The following is a 20,465-nucleotide window of genomic DNA, read 5'->3' as shown; positions in this document are numbered from 1 at the left end:
AAGCCAAACCCAGAAGGGGTGAAAGTGTTTGTCCGCTGCAGCGCCGATGGCTTAGCACATGACCTCGAGCTATACCAAGGGAAGGGAACAGGGGTCAGTGCACAGCATTCACACCTCGGACTTGGCGGATCGGTTGTCATGCGTCTTGTGGAAGCAATGCCTAAGGAAAAGAACCTGAAGTGCTTCATGGACAACTACTTCACCTCAGTGCCATTATTCCTGGAGCTGAAGCAAATTGGCATTCTCGCCAGCGGGACGATCCGAGCCAACCGACTGCTCAAGTGTCCCTTAAAAAGTGACAAAGAAATGAAGAAAGAAGGACGGGGAAGCATGGATCAGAAGGTTTCCGCGAATGGAGACATTGCCATTGTGAGATGGCAGGATAATGGAGTCGTCAATATGGCATCCACACAAATTGGAATTGGGAATGTGGGAAAAGTAAAGCGATGGAGCGAGGCAACAAAGCAACATATTGAAATTGACTGCCCAGAAGTTATTGTGCAGTACAACGCATACATGGGAGGTGTCGATAAACTTGACTTTGTGATGTCACTGTACCCGCTTACGGCAAGAACCAGAAAGTGGCCAGTGAGGGTTATTTCTCACTTTCTGTCTTTTGCGTTGTGCAACAGCTGGATAGAATATCTACGAGACGCGAGTGCCGAGAAGCTTCCACAGAAAAGTACCTTGGATATGATGGCATTCCAGAGAGACATTGCTAACAGCCTCATCGTATGCAGCAGAACAACCCCGAAAAAGCGCGGTCGGCCAAGCAGTGAGTGCCCAGAGCCTGTTGCGAAGAAGGCTAGCCCGCATTTGCTACCCACCGCAACCATCAGGTACGATGGCTACAATCACTGGCCGGAGCATGTCAGCACGCCAAACGCGCAGCGCTGCCGCCGTGAGGGATGCACAGCGAAGTGCAGGATTCGCTGCCGAAAGTGCCACATTTTCTTGTGCCTCTCAGCTCAGAACGACTGCTTTTACCTTTTTCACAACAAGTAGATTCTAAAGTGCTTGATTTTATTCACAAATCAAGCAATAACCATTTACCCATGTTTTGTGCCTCACGTCATGCTGAGAACAGTGTCGCACTTTCTTTTAGTTGTGTGCCATATTTTTTCTGTACTGAGGCGCTGTGTCCACAAATGTGGACACTCTGAAATTCTAAGAAAGAATAAAGTTTTTGTTTCAGACTTTTAAAGACTCGTCATTTGCAGCTTTGAGAACACAAAATTGTGCCCACATATTTTATTTGTTTCACAGATTTTTTTCGCGCCTGAAGGGTTAAACAAGAAAAGCATCAAAATAATTACGAATTTTTGCCAGAATTTTCTTTGGGAATAAAAACATATAAATGTAAAATTTCATCATTTATTCACTGCGATGACCAGTACAACAAAATATTTTATTTCTAGGGATCATTATCGTATATTTCTTGTAGTGTATTTTCTGAATAACTGTTAGGAACACCTACTAGGCGTTTTGTTATGCAGGCCGCAGAGAGGGCAAAAACATGTTTTACTTATTAACGGTATGCTTTACATCACGGGGATGGGGTTCATAGAAATCCTTCGAATAAAAAGTTGAGAAATTCTAGCCAAATTTACTTAAACCATTTGTACTTGAATGCGCTTACATAAATTTTAACGAACATCATCGGTATTGTTCGTGAATTCTGGACAAAGTTACAGCAGCAATACTCGCACCAATCATCTTTTTACAGTCGTTACTTGTATAAAAAAATGTCACTGCTCACTACTGCCCTAGCGCGCAGTTTGCGTTCTACGCAAGCTACCGTGACTTTATTCTTGCAATGACATTTTCTTCGCCGCAATGCTTAGTATACCCGTATGACAACAGGAGGAAGAGGGCTGAGTCTGATTGTTACCGAGTGATTTTGCCCGTTTTCTTCTAGGGCGATTTCAAAAACGTTCGTCGGTAGGGGTTCCTTTACGTCTGCAGAAGTACGAGTTAGATGACCTCGTCGTATTCCCTCCCTACTGAGCGCAGTAATATGACGAATGAAACCACTGCGAAGCACCACCTACTTAATTTTATATTCCTAATATCGTATGCGTACGAAAAAAAAAAGCTTTAAAGCCAGGAGCACAATCCCTGCCCATGAATATACTTCGGACGGTGATCTCGTATCTGCCGGAAGAGAAGCTCTGTGTCATTCTGAGAATGAGCATGCATGTACTTTATTTTCGATATCTTGGCTGGAAAGTATACGTGTCGTAAAATGACTGATTAGTGCTGGTTTACGAATACAGCAAATTGCTATCGCAGAATGAAAGAAGTATCTACAACGCAGACATTGAAGTAAGTTCCGCGTGATGACCCGCACATATGAAGTTGCGATATGAAGTACACAGTGATCCTAGAGAGCGTGAATGTATAAAACTACACGCGAAAATTCCGCGTAAAAAATATATTGTTTTTTGGTAGTTTGTAATAATGAGACAAAACGGGGTATGGAAGATTTGACCAAAGCAGCTTCGTTGAGGTCAATTTATCACTAATTCATCGCTTGAAAGTGATTGTCAATCAGACACATATCAACTGTAATGGCAGGATTGTCATCATCATCATCAGACTGACTACGCCCACTGCCGGACAAAGGCCTCTCTTATGTCTCTTCAATTAAGCCCGTCCTTTGCCAGCTGCGCCCACCGTATCCCCGCAAACATCTTAATCTCATCCGCCCACCTAACTTTCCACCACATACTGCTCTGCTTCCTTTCCTCCGTTACCCTTAAGGAAGAGCGGTTATCTTACCTTCGCATTACAGCCATGCCCAAGCCCATATCTTCCCCTTTATTTCGTCTAGAACTAGCATAACATTCATTCTGCCCGGTACACCCATCACTTCTAGTTCTAAACCCCATTGCGTTGTCTATAACTTGAGTTGAACCCTTCAATTTAAGCTGTTAACCCCCCTGCTTTCCGTTCATGATTCTCATTCTCTTAACTTAAGCTGAACGTGAACTCAGATTCGTACGTTCATTTTGTGAATACGGAAGTGGGCTCGAACGCCGTGATCGATTCTGAAAACACGCCGAGCGTTGTCTATCTAGAAATTATATTTATAGTGATTGGTCCCCTGGGCATCCCCTCTCTGGCACGTGTGCTAAAGGACACAAGTTGCGACGTGTTGGTTGTTCCTTCTTTGTAAGAAAATGGCCTCATTTTTAATTTGTGGCTTTTCTCCTCCGGCTATCCCTGACGTTAAGCCGACGGCTCTCAACGTCATGAGCGCGCATGTTTTAGATGCACGGTTTCTATTCATGCTTCCCTACCAGTGTGCGTATACCTCGTCTTGCCTGCAAAACCATTGGGGACATAGAAAGAGTGTGGCAATGCACTTATTGGGTTTTTTGTGTATCTCGAGAAAGGTATCAAGAGAACTATGCTTATTTAAAACGCATTCGACGTCATGGAATCACTACAAGATATATCACTGCTTCCTAAATCCTAAATGTCATGGATGGTGTTATAATGGCTGTGTCAATGTTTCACCACACCCCATTAACATGCCCAACTACTTGAAACTTGTCCGCTGAAAATTTTTCGGCGAGGTTAGAAGACAGGAGTGAGTACATTTTCAAGAAAGGAAAATCGGGGAAGTCATTCGGTGGGAACGTGCGCCTAGACTGATTCCAAACAGGTAAAAGGAAGTTCGAAGGGACTTTACAGCAATGCAGCACACCAATTGATACAGCGGGATGACCTTTTTCTGGGGCAGCAATGTCGACAGCATAGCAAAAGATACATGAAGAATTTATTCAATAGAAAACGAAAAAGCCGCAGCAAAAGCTTCGAGCCATAAATCGGCATTCATCAACAGCCGGCAGAAAATCAAATACCTCTTATTCACAAACGGCGCTGCTAAAAACCAGGCTTTCAGACATTCCGAAAACGGAAATCTACTAAACAGCTGCATTAAGGCAGCGGAAACTTTGTAAGCTTTTCGGGACAGAGTAGAAAAGGGCGAGACGCCTTGCAAGATAAATGGAAATTGATTGCAGCAAAAGAAACACAGCCTTCTTGCTGACTTCGCTTGGAATGTGGGAAAGTATTCTGGACATTTTGCAGCCGCTGCTGCAACACACTGCTGGTCTCTGTGACCTAACAGTTCCTCTTGTTTGGAGAGCGTCACTCTGTCATCACATGTTTATATTTCAGCCTCTTCCTAAAGTATATTTGACGAAATTTTCATTGTTTCGTGTTGCAAGCTGCTGCTCTGACCGGACATAGGGCGACACACGACAGCTCTCATTCAAAGCAGTTTTTCTGGAAGCTTTATTCTGTGCTTTGCGTGAAAACAACTGTAGTGTGTTTCAATTACGTCCCTCTATATACAGGAACCAGTGCAATTTTTTATTGAAGGAATTAGCGAGGTAGTGACGTCAGAATTAAGATAAATCAAGCAGTGCTGGAGAGAATCAGGAATAGCTAGACATTTGGATCATATATTGCACTATTATTTGCAGAACAGTTATTATTTTTGGTTCAACTATGATTTCACTGTAGTGTTGGGTACACTGCTGCCTTGCCCGGGCCCCACGCACTCTCAAGCTGTTTCTCAACAACTTTTCAGCCTAGGGACCCCCTATGATCTGTTAGAAATAAATGGTGATTGATTGATTGATTCATTGATTGATTGATTGATTGGTGATTGATAGAATTGCATTCGGGGGAAGAAATGCATTCAAACTCTAGCCAGCATTTACGTTTTGGAAACTTTCCGATTTACCTGATTTGGTGTAGGTAGGTGATGTAAAATCCAAATACTACTTATATCATTCTGCAAAAGGGCACGCATCACCTTGGCGGCAGAATGGCACATGACTCGAATTTTTTAAAACTTGCGTCGGCACTCGTTAAAATTAAAGCTGTTTTAAACTTCCTGGAAGAATAAAATTCAGTTATCTTCTTCTTCTGCGCGGATATACGTAAAAAAAACTCTTTTTGTGATAGAGAAGAACTGTTCTCATGGATTGACAACTGATATATTTCTTCATGCATAGCTTTAACGACTCTTATGTAAGAATAATCACTAACTGCAATGCACTTGTGATGCTGGAAAAAACTGTCATGATCTGGCTAAGGCAGCATTTTTCGTGTTGCCACCTATCACCTGCTGTTTGAAATCCTCTTATTTTTTAATACAACCTCCAGTCGCATGCGCTGGTAAGTGCGCATCTCATCTTTCGTAGAAATGGTCTTCGGGACTAGTGCTCTACAAAGGGCGCTTTCTTAAACTGAACTTGCAATCAACTGGGTAGCTTTCAAACGAAGATTTGCTCTGCAGTGTGTGTTTTGAAAACCGTGGGTTTGTATTTTTGCTCATTTTTTCACTGGACATTTAGAGATGCGCATAAAAACACTACTGTTTAGTACTATTGTCTCCCCAGGTGGATAACTCCGTCAAAATACTTTTTGTTTTCTCCCAAATATGTACAGAAAACTTTTTAATGAGACAAATTTTGAACGTGCGCGGAAAATTACAGAACAGCAATGAGCCCGCAATACGCCTACATCTATGGTTTTGCCTCAATATAGAATACGCTCCATTGGTGCGCTGGTCTTATTGCCCGTATCTCTCCTGGAGCCAGTTTTATTTCTTTCCTGCCTCATATATTCTTACCGTTTTTGAATAAATTTTAATCCTTACCAGCAATGGTCTCCTGTACTCCTGTCTATGCGTCGTCCTATTGGCCCTGTGACGTAATCAAGATGTGTACCGATTCAACAGGATATATGCTTTATTTCTTTTTTTTAAATTGAGTCTGATATTTCTGACAGAAATATTTTCTGTCGTGTAAATCTATCCATGCACAGTGTAAAAGACCAGGTTTACAGTGGCGCAGCTTTGTTTATGCAGAGCAATCCTTGTGCCGGGCCGGCAATCTCCGCCTGGCAACAAATTAGATTCTAACTTAAAAACGAAGTAAAATGAAAATTGCCACCGCAATATGCGGCGAGCAATACTGAAGATGCCATGCCGGATTTGTGTCGCAACGTCGCTTAACAACGAGCGCTGACACACCTCTTTCACAAAAATTGTTTTTGTACTCTGGGTCGCCTAGCTTTACCGCACCAGCGGTTTGTAGCTTATGAATACGTGATCCTCAGCCAGGAGACAACAAATGTGTACAATGACCGCTCCCAAAGCTCTCATTTTTTCCGGTCCTGCGCCTACGCGGCTGCCTTACTCCAGCGTAATTCCTTATCCCTCAATCCAGTTTACATTCACCCATCCCCGGGTTAAGCATCGAACTGAGTGTGCAACATAAATGATAGAAATTGTAAGCCACGCCTCTCATCTCCCACAAGAGCCAGTACTACGTGTGTATAAAATACGGAACTATGGAACAAACAGGTTGATGCTGTGATAATAATGCTTCTCGAAGAGATAAGTAAAGAAGCTGAAAATGCAGCAGTAACTTACGTTCTACGTGGAGGAAAGATTTATGCAAAAGAGGCGAGCGGGCTCCAGCTGTGACGAGAATATTTCTCGCGCCTCTAAGATCGTGAAAGACTGCGATCAAAAGCGCATGAGCCAGGGGCACAGGACATGTTTCACGCGTTGCTCAGCGTCGTTTTGCAGATATTTTCCCCGTTATTCCTTCTTTGTACATTTGGCACCCACCTCTCCTCTTTATGAAGGAAGGTCAGAGAGGAGGAAACCATTACATAGCTTGGATGCTAGAGCCTGGTACGGCTCGGCATTCCCGTAGAGCTCTGAGCCTTGCATCGATCCGCGCGCGGAGGCGCAAATGGAGCCATCGTTTGGGGTGTAGCTTCGTGTGCACTGAGCTCCGAGGTCTCACCAGGCACACTCGTAGTTCGAATCGCGCTGCGGCCCGTAAACAGAGTGCGAAACGGCGGCTGATAGACACCGGGCTCGAGGCTTTTGAGTGAGTTCTCGTTCGAGCATCCAAACTTACCCCAACTCCCTCCCCATTAACCATCCCCTAGTTCCTCATTGTACTCGTTGGCCGCATCGTTACATTGTACCCCCTCTGTCGATAAGCGGAAGTCGGTGACGCAAGAGCATTCAGTTATTGTACTGACAGATGGAAATCAATACCCGGAACGAAGCATGACGCACTCCAGTGAACGATATTGCACACATGCGTGGATGCAAAGTGTTTCGTGGGGTTATTGCGTGTACAATACCTTGCACATCTGCATGCACTAAGGAACATTTCAAGTGTTGTGACCAAGCATTTCACGCTACCATACCACAAATAGAGAAACAAATCGCGCATCTTCTTAAGAAGTGCCTGCGTGTTTCCTACTTTTCGTCATCTCTACCTTTGCCCTGAAGCATCACAGTCATGTAAACAGAGAAAGCACGTCGAAAATGCTGCCGTGCACTGTCACGGCTTATTCAGTATTTTGAGTGGCGTATATACAGTTAAAACTCAGTGTAACAAAGTGAAGGGCAGCTACGATTTATTTCGTTCAATGAAAAAAACGCGTAAAACCGAGGAAGGCATTTTTGCGGCATTTGAAATCTTGAATTGTAACGTAGCGGCACCCAAAAGCTACCGCGAAATCGCATTTTCCGACCACCCGCGTCTGTGCGTTTGAAAAGTCTGCGAAAGCGACCCGAATGGCTTGTGCATGGAAGCGCCATATAGAACGCCGCCGGGCTCGGCGGTGGCAGGCAGCGGGAGCGGTCGCACGCCACGTCGGCTCTGCCAATGATCGCTGTTATTTGCGGTCCTCAACTCTTTCCCGAAAAAAGCTTCCCATCATCGTCTCCGGCAACCTAAGTGGCATCCGTGGACACCACATTTGCCAAGGTGCGCTGAATTGTGTTGCATTTTCAGTGCTTTGAAGACCTCGCCCCACCTCTGCGGCGCTAAGCCTAACGGTGGCAAGGCCTGCGGCGGCTGCGTTCGGGGTTTCCTCTGGGATTCCCCGCCAATGGCGGTCCAAGGCCAAGTCAGCGGATACGATCCCACCTCCATAGGGATCGTTAACATGGAAACCGTCCAACATGAGGAGCCTCTTCCCAGCGAGGAGGAATACCTCCAAGACATGGTCCGCGTATGGTGCGGACGCAAGAAGACTAAGGCCTCCAGGCACGCAAACACGGAGGCCAGGCAGCAACGGGTGGAGGGATGCTCTGCACATGTGCACGGCGAGAACGCGCAACATGCAGCAGTGCAACAAGCAAAACAGCCCCGGTGGCGGCCGCAACACACGCCCCGCATCGGGAAAGATGAAATCATTGTGGTGCTTAAGCCACGAGACAACATCGACCTGAAGGTCACCTTAGGTCCTGGACAAGCCGGCGCTGCCATTCGCAGCACCCTCGGTGATGCCGCAAGTGTGGGGCTTGCAGTGTGGCCCGTGTGGGAGCAAATTGTTCTCGTGTGCACACTGCAATCAGTTGAAGCTGCGGAGATGCTGCTCCTGGGCATCATGCTGCCAATCGGAGGCCGCAAGCGGCTATTCCGAGGCCACCCTAAGCTCTCAGGCGAATTCTGCAAGGGCGTCATCACCGTCTCCCCGGACGAGACGTCTGAGACCGTCAAGAAAGAACACACTGAGGACCCCAACGTAGTATCCGTGCGCAAACTGGGCAAAACGCAGGTTGATGTGGTTACCTTTGCGGGGGCAAAGGTGCCGCGGACCATGCTGTATAGTTGCGAGCGTCTCCCCGTCCGCTTCTATAAGAAAACGAACCCTGCCTGCCCTCGCTGTGGCACGGTGGGGCATCGGGCCGACGCCTGCCCGAGGCCGCAGCCTGGACGCCGTGAACGCTCCGGGGCTCAGGTTGCTGCTGCTCCTTACGGTGGCCAAGCTTAACATCAGTGCTCCCCGTGCTGCCTTATCTGCGGAGGCCGCCATCCCACCGGAGCGCCTGGCTGCGCGGGCAAGTACCGCAAGGTCATCAAGCCGGGACCCCCACCCACCCCAAAGCAGAAGGAGACACACCCAAAAAGGCCCAGACGCCCAAGACCGGACCCAAACAGGCTCCGGGACCCAAGCCCGAACCCAATAAGGCCCAGTCCGGGCCGCCAAAATTTGTGATGTCCGGGAACCCGACGAGGCCACCGGTCCTGAAAGCCGAGGATTTCCCGCCTCTGGTACCGCGCCAAAATCAGGTGAGCAGTCGGAGTGGGTTAGTCTCTGGGCACACCCTCCCTCCCTCCCCCACAGAATCCGCCCTACAGCGGCAGGTAGAGGAGCGCAGGCGCCAAAATCAAATTCTCGCCAATAAAATTCACGAATTAGAAGCTAAGCAGGCCAGGCAGTCCGAGCCCATGCAGAACGCTTAGCCAGAGGATAGCGATGACTGATCCTCAGTATCATCTTGCCTAACTAGCGTCTCGCTGCAAACCGCGGGCACGGTGGTCGATTCGGTCTCCGCGGACGCTGGCCGCTTCGAGGCCCAGGAGCGTAAAGCCGAACAGTTGCAGGAGCGGGTGGCAGCGCTCCCGAACCAAATTATGATTGCGGTCTGCGATTCCTTTCAGGACATGTTCAGGTCCGCATTTGCTGCAATGCTTCCCGACATTGTGGCCCAGGTGACTGACTCTGTCCTTAAGGCGGTGCAGCCCTGGGTGAGCTCCTAAATAAAAAATACTCTCTCCTGCGACTCCCCGCAGCTAAAACGTAAAATAGCTCCTCGACAGGCAGCGGAAGAAAGCGGTTCCGGCCTGATAGCCGTGGCGTTGATGCAGCCCCTACCTGGGGCTGCGCCGGCCCCCGAACCGAGTAACTACCCAGCACCGTAAAATAAAAACATCAATATGGCTGGCCAACCTTCTCAGCAAGCTAAAAAATTAGACCCATTCGAAATCATTCAATGCAACTGCAGGGGTTTCAGAGCCGGCAAAAAAGGGTCACATCTCCAGCTCTACCTGCAGTGCCTCGGTGATATGCCGGCGCTTTTTGCTTTGCAAGAACCCGGCAATGATGCTAAATTCTCTGGGTATAGCTCGTTTCAGGGGGGGGGGGGGGGGGGGGGGGCCATCGACCTGCATCCTGGTGCATAAAGCATACACCGCGATTCAGGTCGACCTTGATCTGGAGAATGTGCAGGAATACACAATGGTGAGGGTTCTGCCTCTCAGGCGCCGCGACCCGTCAATACATGTACTTAATGTGTATTGCCCCTCGCATAAGCCGCGTGTTACTTTCAGCGAAATCTCTATCGTGCTCTCAAATTGGCTGACAATGAACCCCTGGTGATCATTGGGGATTTCAACGGACCCAATCTGCACTGGGGCTATCACTTCGAGAAAGCCAGGGGACGCAAGCTGGCGGAGCTCATCTCCACCCTACGTCTTACGTTGCTCACGGATCCGTCTTGCCCCACACGTGTGGGCAACTCGGTCACCCGTGACACGTGTCCTCACTTATCTCTGGTTACGAACACTACAAACGCCACATGGGAGAACCGGGGGGTACCCTGGGCAGCGACCACTGCCTTCTCCGCATCACGCTTTTGGCGAAGGCAGCCCGTAAAAAATGGGGACAGGCTAAACTAACCAATTCGCAGCAATTTCGAACTCAGGACATCCCTCCGGTACTATTCTCCGACGGCTATGCGGAGTGGGCAACGCAGATCACCAACATACGGAAGCAACACACGCAAACACTTCACACCACCGACGAGATCCCCGCAGTGGACAATCACCTCCTGCATCTGTGGGAGGCTCACCGGAGCTTAACAAAACCACGGAAGAAACACAAGACGAATCGCAAGCTTAGAGCTCGCATTGCACAACTTACGGAGCAGGCTGCGGCATATGCCGCCTAGCTCACAGACACCAATTGGATAGAACGCTGCCACTCGGCAGCGCGTCAGATGAGCTCGAAGGGGTCTTGGAGCCTCTTACGCAGTCTCATCGACCCTTCTCAAAAGAAAGGGGAGACGCAACAACAGCTCCGGCGGGCTCTGCACGGGTACCAAGGTACGACGGCACAACTTGCGGACACTTTGTGCGACAGGTATCTCTGCCGCACAAAGGACACGGTTGGGCCCGAGTACACGTACTCCGGCAAGCCAAATCAGGATTTAGACGCCCCTTTGAAGTTGCATGACCTTAAGGCGGCCCTGGCTAAAATGCGCTGAGGTGGGGCACCGGGTCGGGCTCGAATAATAGTGAAACTGTTGGTGAACCTCTCCGACTCTGCATACCTCTATTTGCTACAATACATAAATCAGATCTGGGATTGGTGTCCACTCCCACTCGAATGGAAAACATCGCTTGTAACGTTCATCCCCAAAGCAGGTAAAGCCGTGACTACGGACAACTTGAGACCCATCTAATTGACCTCGTGTGTCGGAAAGCTCATGGAGACGATGGTTCGGGATCGTCTCTCTCGATACATGGAGAGTAAGGGCCTCTTTGGAGACACTATGTTCGGGTTCCGCCCGCACATGTCTGCACAGGATGTCCTAGTTCCACTACACAGGGACATAATACGACCCACAGCCATGCAACAAAATGACAAGGCCATTCTAGCCCTCGATCTTAAGGGGGCATTTGAGAATGTTAAACATGGCACCATACTCTCTAACTTGAACACCACTAACTGCGGGGCGAAGGTCTTCGCCTTAGGCACTCCGCCGGATCGAGGACGAGGAATACAGCCCGTACTCTAGGGGTACACGAGGTACACCACAGGGGGCGGTGTTATCACCGCTCCTTTTCAACATTGCCATGATGCACCTGCCCGGCCGATATGCTCAGGTGGAGGGCATAAAACACGCACTCTACGCAGACGATATTACAATCTGGAGCACCGAGGGGAGCCTTGGAAAAATGGAGGACCGCCTTCAGCAGGCCGCCTCCATAGTCGAAGCATATGCTTCCGACTGTGGTCTCCAATGTGCTTCCGCCAAATCAGAGCTTCTACACGTCAGGACAAACCACAAGGACAGTGCGTCTCTACACATATCTCTGTCGGGCTTTTCCATCAGAGAAGTGGCAGAGCTCCGGATCCTGGGTCTGTTCATCAATAACAAACTTAGGCCGGAATCTACTATAGCGAAACTCAAGAGCATATGTCAACAGGTAGGGCGCATGATCCACCGTATTTCCAACAAGCGGGGTGGTCTGCGGGGCAGGGACGCGCTACGGCTCGCCTATGCCTTCGTGACTATCCGGATCATCTACGCCGTGCCGTACCTACGCACCACCAACCAACAAGACGAGCGCATTGACGCAATCATCAGAAAGGCAACAAATCGAGCACTGGACCTCCCGGTGGCTACCTCCAACGCTAAACTGAGGGCGTTGGGTGTTGTAAACTCCTATCAGTAGTTGCGGGAGGCCCACCTCGTGAACCAATATACGCGGCTATCGCAGACGGTTCCTGGGCGCCGCCTGCTAAACCGCTTGCACATCCAACACATATGCATACCAGACGGGACGGAGAACATCCCGGTGCTGTGGCGCCGCATGCTCTGGGTCGCTGCGCTCCCGCGTAACATGGACATGGCTTCACATGAAGGCAGACGACAAGCGCGGGTTCGCACGCTTGAGAGGCAATATGGATATAAAGAGGGCGTCTACTACGTGGACATCACAGGGCCGTCGCCCGCGCGATTCTTCACGGCTGCCGTAGTCCACCGGGAAATGAATGTCGATGGGCTATCTTCTCCCGAAATTCAACACGAGCGGAGGAAGTCGCAATAGCTCTCGCTGCCGCCGATCCAAAATCGGAAACGGTTATCACAGACTCTCGCCGGGCCTGTGAACATTATCTTGCAGGCGAAATATCACCTCTTGTCTATCAAATTCTAAGACCCGCTTTCGCCGATCCAACTCGCACAAAAGTGGTCTGGGCTCCTGGCCACCAGGATCTACAAGGCAATGAGGCCGCTGATGCGGCCGCCCGAGCGCTCACACACCGGGCTCCTCATCCTAGCTCTCCTGGCTCAGAAGCTCATAAACCGCTTGTGCTGTTCCGCGAAATCCTAATTAATTATTGCGACAGCCACCGTCTGTACCCTGCACCTGACAAGGGGCTGAGTAAGGCGAAGGAGCGAACTCTGCGGCGCCTGAAGACAGGAACCCTTCTCTGTCCTGCCATAGCAAAACACTTCGAACCGAACACAGATGGGCGCTGCCCGCACTGTGGAGAGATGTGCGATACCTTTCACATGGTGTGGTCATGTACTCAGAATCCTCACCTTCCCCCTTCCCCCACCCCCACCCGAGAGGCATAGCAGACTGCCGTCCTCAACTGCTCTACACTGGAGCCCAAAGGGCTCTAGTAAAGCGGGCGCGAGACCGGGCCTCGTCTTGCGGTGTCCCGGACTAAGGATACCGACCATGCAACTCGGCAGCGCGTCAGATGAGCTCGAAGGGGTATTTGGCGCCTCTTACGCAGCCTCATCGACCCTTCTCAAACGAAAGGGGAGACGCAAAAACAGCTCTGGCGGGCTCTGCACGGGTACCAAGGTACGACGGCACAACTTGCGCACACATTGCGCGACAGGTATCTCTGCCGCACAAAGGACCCGGTTGGGCCCGAGTACACGTACTTCGGCAAGCCAAATCAGGATTTAGACGCCCCTTTTGAGTTGCATGAACTTAAGGCGGCCCTCGCTAAAATGCGATGAGGTGGAGCACCGGGTCGGGCTCGAATAACAGTGAAACTGTTGGCGAACCTCTCCGACTCTGCATACCTCTATTTGCTACAGTACATAAACCAGATCTGGGATGAGTGTCCACTCCCACTCGAATGGAAAACATCGCTTGTAACGTTCATCCCCAAAGCAGGTAAAGCCGTGACTAAAGACAACTTGAGACCCATCTAATTGACCTCGTGTGTCGGAAAGCTCATGGAGACGATGGTTCGGGATCGCCTCTCTCCATACATGGAGAGTAAGGGCCTCTTTGGAGACACTATGTTCGGGTTCCGCCCGCACATGTCTGCACAGGATGTCCTACTTCAACTACACAGGGACATAATACGACCCACAGCCATGCAACAAAATGACAAGGCCATTCTAGCCCTCGATCTTGAGGGGGCATTTGAGAATGTTAAACATGGCACCATACTCTCTAACTTGAACACCACTAACTGCGGGGCGAAGGTCTTCGCCTTAGGCACTCCTCCGGATCGAGGACGAGGAATACAGCCCGTACTCTAGGGGTACACGAGGTACACCACAGGGGGCGGTGTTATCACCGCTCCTTTTCAACATCGCCATGATGCACCTGCCCGGCCGATATGCTCAGGTGGAGGGCATAAAACACGCACTCTACGCCGACGATATTACAATCTGGACCACCGAGGGGAGCCTTGGAGAGATGGAGGGCCGCCTTCAGCAGGCCGCCTCCATAGTCGAAGCATATGCTGCCGACTGATGACTCCAATGTGCTCCCGCCAAATCAGAGCGTCTACACGTCAGGACAAACTATAAGGACAACGCGTCTCTACAGATATCTCTGTCGGGCTTTCCCATCAGAGAAGTGGCAGAGCTCCGGATCCTGAGTCTGTTCATCAATAACAAACTTAGGCTGGACTCTACTATAGCGAAACTCAAGAGCATAGGTGAACAGGTAGGGGGCATGATCCACCGTATTTCCAACAAGCGGGGTGGTCTGCGGGGCAGGGACGCGCTACGGCTCGCCTATGCCTTGGTGACCAGCCGGATCCTCTACGCTGTGCCGTACTTACGCACCACCAACCAACAAGACGAGCGCATTGACGCAATCAGGAAGGCAACAAAGCGAGCACTGGACCTCCCGGTGGCTACCTCCAACGCTAAACTGAGGGCGTTGGGAGTTGTAAACTCTTATCAGTAGTTGCGGGAGGCCCACCTCGTGAACCAATATACGCGGCTATCGCAGACGGTTCCTGGGCGCCGCCTGCTAAACCGCTTGCACATCCAACACACATGCATACCAGAGGGGACGGAGAACATCCCGGTGCTGTGGCGCCACATGCTCTGGGTCGCTCCGCTCCCGCGTAACATGGACATGGCTTCACATGAAGGCAGACGACAAGCGCGGGTTCGCACGCTTGAGAGGCAATATGGGTATAAAGAGGGCGTCTACTACGTGAACATCGCAGGGCCGTCGCCCGCGGGATTCTTCACGGCTGCCGTAGTCCACCGGGAAATGAATGTCGATGGGCTATCTTCTCTGGCCCGAAATTCAACACGAGCGGAGGAAGTCGCAATAGCTCTCGCTGCCGCCGATCCAAAATCGGAAACGGTTATCACAGACTCTCGCCGGGCCTGTGAACATTATCTTCCAGGCGAAATATCACCTCTTGTCTATCAAATTCTAAGAAGCGCTTTCGCCGATCCAACTCGCGCAAAAGTGGTCTGGGCTCCTGGCCACCAGGGTCTACGAGGCAATGAGGCCGCTGATGCGGCCGCCCGAGCGCTCACACACCGGGCTCCTCATCCTAGCTCTCTTGGCTCAGAAGCTCATAAACCGCTTGTGCTGTTCCGCGAAATCCTAATTCATTATTGCGACAGCCACCGTCTGTACCCTGCACCTGACAAGGGGCTGAGTAAGGCGGAGGAGCGAACTCTGCGGCGCCTGCAGACAGGAACCCTTCTCTGTCCTGCCATAGCAAAACACTTCGAACCGAACACAGATGGGCGCTGCCCGCACTGTGAGAGATGTGCGATATCTTTCACATGGTGTGGTCATGTACTCAGAATCCTCACCTTCCCCCTTCCCCCACCCCCACCCGAGAGGCATGGGAGACTGCCGTCCTCAACTGCTCTACACTGGAGTCCCAAAGGGCTCTAGTAAAGCGGGCGCGAGACGGGGCCTCGTCGTGCGGTGTCGCGGACTAACGATACCGACCATGCAGCAGAGTTTTTTTGACCCTCAAGCTCTCTTTGAATATTAAAGTTTTTCACCACCACCACCATATAGTAAAATGTATTCGATTTCCTTTCCTCAGAAACCCGTTTTCATTTTGAAGCAAAGATGTGAAGCGCCGCCGACTGCCGAATCGTTTGTTCCGTGCAGCGGCGCAGCTTGCAGCCCCGTGAGAACAAAACCAGGGCGTGATTTCGGCGCCCAGATCCTACTGTTGGCATCCTGCCAACAAGGTGCGCGAATACGCGTGGAAAATAAATGAGAATTAACTATTTTTTTACATAATTATTCCCAGAAGAACATCGTAAAAACGGGTTTTGTGGGCGTTTCATTCGTTATTTCTGGTTATTGAGAAAATTGATCCCAATGGGCACTAGCCGGAGAATCAATATCTCTTCCTTAGTGGGAGCATTGTAGCTTTAACTGTATCAACGGAAGTAGCATCATGTGAACAAACAGCTACAATACCATACAACCATAACTATAAAACAACAATAATATGCAGGTATCAATTTCTTGCAACGACGGCGTCTGGTAGGGCTCAATGTCTCTTCTTCAGGTTTCTGGAGCTTTCTAAACTTCTGCAATTAAAACCATCGAAAGTTTTTGTGCGTCATTTTCAGCCTTCGCTTTTATTGTAACATTCAAGAAACTGGTTTTTCTTGTTCCCGTTTTTTTTTCTCTGCATTCTTAGTGCTCCATTGCATCGGAAGGCGTTCGTAATACGCTTCTTCTCTCCTTAGTATTTCCTTACAACGCTGTACAACGGCCCTCTGTTTTCAATGGTGCTGGTGGTAAAACTTTATTTCCCACAGTAGGGGTCCTGAAGGACACTCGGCTAGGCGCCAGGTGTAGAGGGCAGCAAAGAGAAAATTGACCGTTTCCCGAATTCTGTCGAGAAACTGAAAGCGTTCGCAAAAAACAGCAACACGTACCAAGGTTTTGACAAAATGCATGAACGTTCTAAACCCATTGGAGTTTACTACCACAAAATAATGTTCCGGGCCCGATTTTGCGAATTCGGAATGCCTTCCAAGAGCAAGGGCCAAAAAATAGGTAAGGAGCCGAATATGGAATGCAATACCATGGAACCCCGTTCCATGGTATTGCATGTCAATCTTTGTCAAAGAGCAAAAAGAGTAGAACACTTTAAGGCGCTTCCTGAGTCCTATTTTCTTGCCGATGCGAACCAACTAAATTCTTTTCAATGTGCAGGAATATTCGACTGTCTCCCTCGTCGTTGGCAGCTTCCGGAGTTTTCACATGTCAGTTCAACATTATTTTTCCGAAAACACCTCAACTCACGATAACACCTCTCAATTAGAAACTTTCTTCCTACTTTGGAGATAACTTGTAAAGTAATTATAATGTTTATAAGGATTACGATTTCGACGCCGATAGTTATATAAGGCGAAGTAACAACAGCTGCCACCAATAGCTGTGTTTGCCCAACGCGGTGTGTCTTGGCCTGGCGGTCACACCAGTGCCCTCATATTCCATGCCGTGAGAACTTGCAAAAAAGCTGAACTGTGTTAAGACTCACCGATTAGGTATTTTAGAGTGCACACGCTTCCACAATAATGTCTAGGTTTCAGCATTGTTACACATTTGACATTTTCATTGCACAGCTGCCCTTGTTTTACTGAACATCCAGCTAGGTATCATTTTCAAACTTTTTTAAATGCTTCCTGATTTATGAGACTAAAAAGCGCTGTTTAGAACCTTAAGTGCCCTAATCACTCACTTGCAGGACTACGAATGTCTCATCGTCTTGAGTGGCGTCCGCACAGGATAAGACACACACATACATATACATGAAGGACCAAGCACATTAACGCTGATAATATCACGAACTTTATTGACGGGAAAGACGACTTTTTTCACGTCGTCCATGGATTAGTGACGGGATAGTGCTAATTCTCCCGTTCAGGGAAGAAACAGGTGATGCCGGAACCGGCGTTGTCTGAGAAAATGCGTGTTTGTCGAAACGGTCGTAAAACGACCCGTAGTGCCACAGACTGGAAAAGTTATAAAAATATCACATAAATGGTAGATAAGCTTGGTTTCATTTATGATACTTAACGTCCCAAAGGGACTAAAGGCCATAAGAGACGTCGTAGTGCCGGGCGTCGGATGTTTCGACAACCTGGGGTTCCTGAACGTGCACTGACATCGCAGAGCATGCAGGCCTCTACAATTTTGCCTCTACCGAAATTCGACCTCCGCGGCCGGGATCGAAGCCGTATTGTTCGGGTCAGCAGCCGTGCGGCTAGCCACTGAGCCACCGCGCCGGCAAATTGATGTTGCAACAAGGCTCAAACGTGCAAAGTGATGAAATAACTCATCCCACTAAGTAAAATATCGGTTTCCTCTGCTCCTTTCAAAGTTGCCTACGTTCACGTGTTATTGGGCCCAAAAATTTACTGGTTTAGAGAACAAGCTGATTCCCAGCAACAGCGACAACATGGTAGAAGCCCCGTTCCTGACTATTCATACCTTCGTTTGTGACATCAGGCGGTCTTTTTATTTAAGCACTACGGGAGGTTTGGTTTGTATATTTAAGCAACACGCTACCTTTTACTTCAAATACCGCGAGTCTTAACCGAGGGAAACCGCATCGACCACATCAGGTGTTCAGTTGCAGGTCGAAGTGCTGATGGGGTTTCTCCACTGGTCTGTACGAAAACTCATAGAGCAAGTTTTGGCTCGTACTCCTACGTTATGCCACATTAATTAGGTAAGTAGAAGAGCACTCGGTTGTTTCCAAGACGCATCGAAAGTTCACGCGTTATAAATCACTGCTTAACATGGTTTCACTCCTTGTGCGTGCGATTAAGTATAGCGAGCTCCCGCTGAATCTTTCTGGAAAGTGCAGACCGCCTTTGAATGGTACGGTTTAGCCGGCGTTTTCAGTTAGTGCCAATAATGATTCGAACTGTATTTCAAAATAGTGGGAAAGTGGGATGGCAGTCTTTGTATCGAGAGACAGTGTGTTCGAAGAAGCTCTAAATATATATGCTCGTTTCTCGACTAGAATCATGTGTTCCGCTGTGTTTAATATTCCTTCAAGACCGGGATAATTGCGTAAATAAAGGAGAGACACTGCAGTGGATGCAGTAAGGCTAATGACGATGATACTTATTAGCTCGGGGCTAATTTCTCCTCGTCGGATTGATCATGCTCCTCTAGGCATATTTTTTGTTGGCATAATACAGAGCTCGGTAAGTTTTTGCTTTATACGTTAACTGCTCGTACCGCGTACACATTCCTCCATACGCTGTTGTGTGCACGTGCGCGAAACTCGTTGATTCTGGAACAGCAGCGATCTCTTAACACCTTCCAGCAGGAGTGAGACGGCGTGCAGCGAGCTCCTAACACCTTCCTGCAGGAGTCTAGAGGGCGTGCAGTGAGCTCCTAACACCTTCCTGCAGGAGTCTAGAGGGCGTGCAGCGAGCTCCTAACACCTTCCTGCAGGAGTCTAGAGGGCGTGCAGCGAGCTCCTAACGCCTTCCTGCAGGAGTCTAGAGGGCGTGCAGCGAGCTCCTAACACCTTCCTGCAGGAGTCTAGAGGGCGTGCAGCGAGCTCCTAACACCTTCCTGCAGGAGTCTAGAGGGCGTGCAGCGAGCTCCTAACACCTTCCTGCAGGAGTCTAGAGGGCGTGCAGCGAGCTCCTAACACCTTCCTGCAGGAGTCTAGAGGGCGTGCAGCGAGCTCCTAACGCCTTCCTGCAGGAGTCTAGAGGGCGTGCAGCGAGCTCCTAACACCTTCCTGGAACTCAACACAAGACTCCTTCTTGCGCGGAAATACAACCCAGGCGCTCGAACGTGCCGAACGCCCGAACAGCATGTTTGCTCAATTTTTTATTTACAGTCATTACTGGCTGTTTTTAGAGCGCACCTCCTAGGCATCTGTTCATGCGGCCCGCGTCTTGGTTTGCGAAACACGCCATCTCACAGATGGCCCATTACAGCAAGTTACAGGTGACGGGTTGGCAGGCAGTTGTAGAGCGAAACGCCACCTGCCACGGCGAGAGCGGAGGAATGGACGACCGGCAGATGGCTGCCACAGGGTATCCGCGAGGGTGGCAAGCAACGTAGCATGCATCGTGCCAGAGATGGCAGGTGGTGTGTGACGAGCTGCGCTCACAGTTTTCATTACCAACTATCATAATCGTTTCACATTTTTTTCCTTAGAAGAAAAGGCGCTGATTCGCATGAATGGAACTTTTTCCAGAAAAGCAAAAAGTGTTGATTCATTACTGGCCATATGAAGTTAGGGTTTCTATGCTCGGTTAAAGCTTTTTGTGTACTTTAACAAAGGCTGATTGCCGCCTGACCCGTTCACTAATCGCTTTCAACATTTTGTGTTTGGCCTCTGGGTGGTGAATGTTGGAGAATGATGTGATAGCCCTGTACTCACGAGTAATAACTACCCCTCCGTAAGACGCGTGAATGGTGTTTTTACAACAAAACCATGTTTTACAACAAATCTATGCTAACTAGTTGGTTCATTTGAAGCGAACGAGTAAAACTGCACAAAGAGAATGGGACGAAGCACACTGCGCCTTCTCAACGCTTATGTGTGCATTTCGCGCCGTTCTCTTTGCGCAGTTTTACTCGGTCGCTCCATGT

This window comes from Amblyomma mixtum, chromosome 8 (assembly GCF_055824585.1).
Source record: "Amblyomma mixtum isolate Tamu chromosome 8, ASM5582458v1, whole genome shotgun sequence".
Lineage (NCBI taxonomy): Eukaryota > Metazoa > Arthropoda > Arachnida > Ixodida > Ixodidae > Amblyomma > Amblyomma mixtum.
This window is presented reverse-complemented; position numbering follows the sequence as displayed.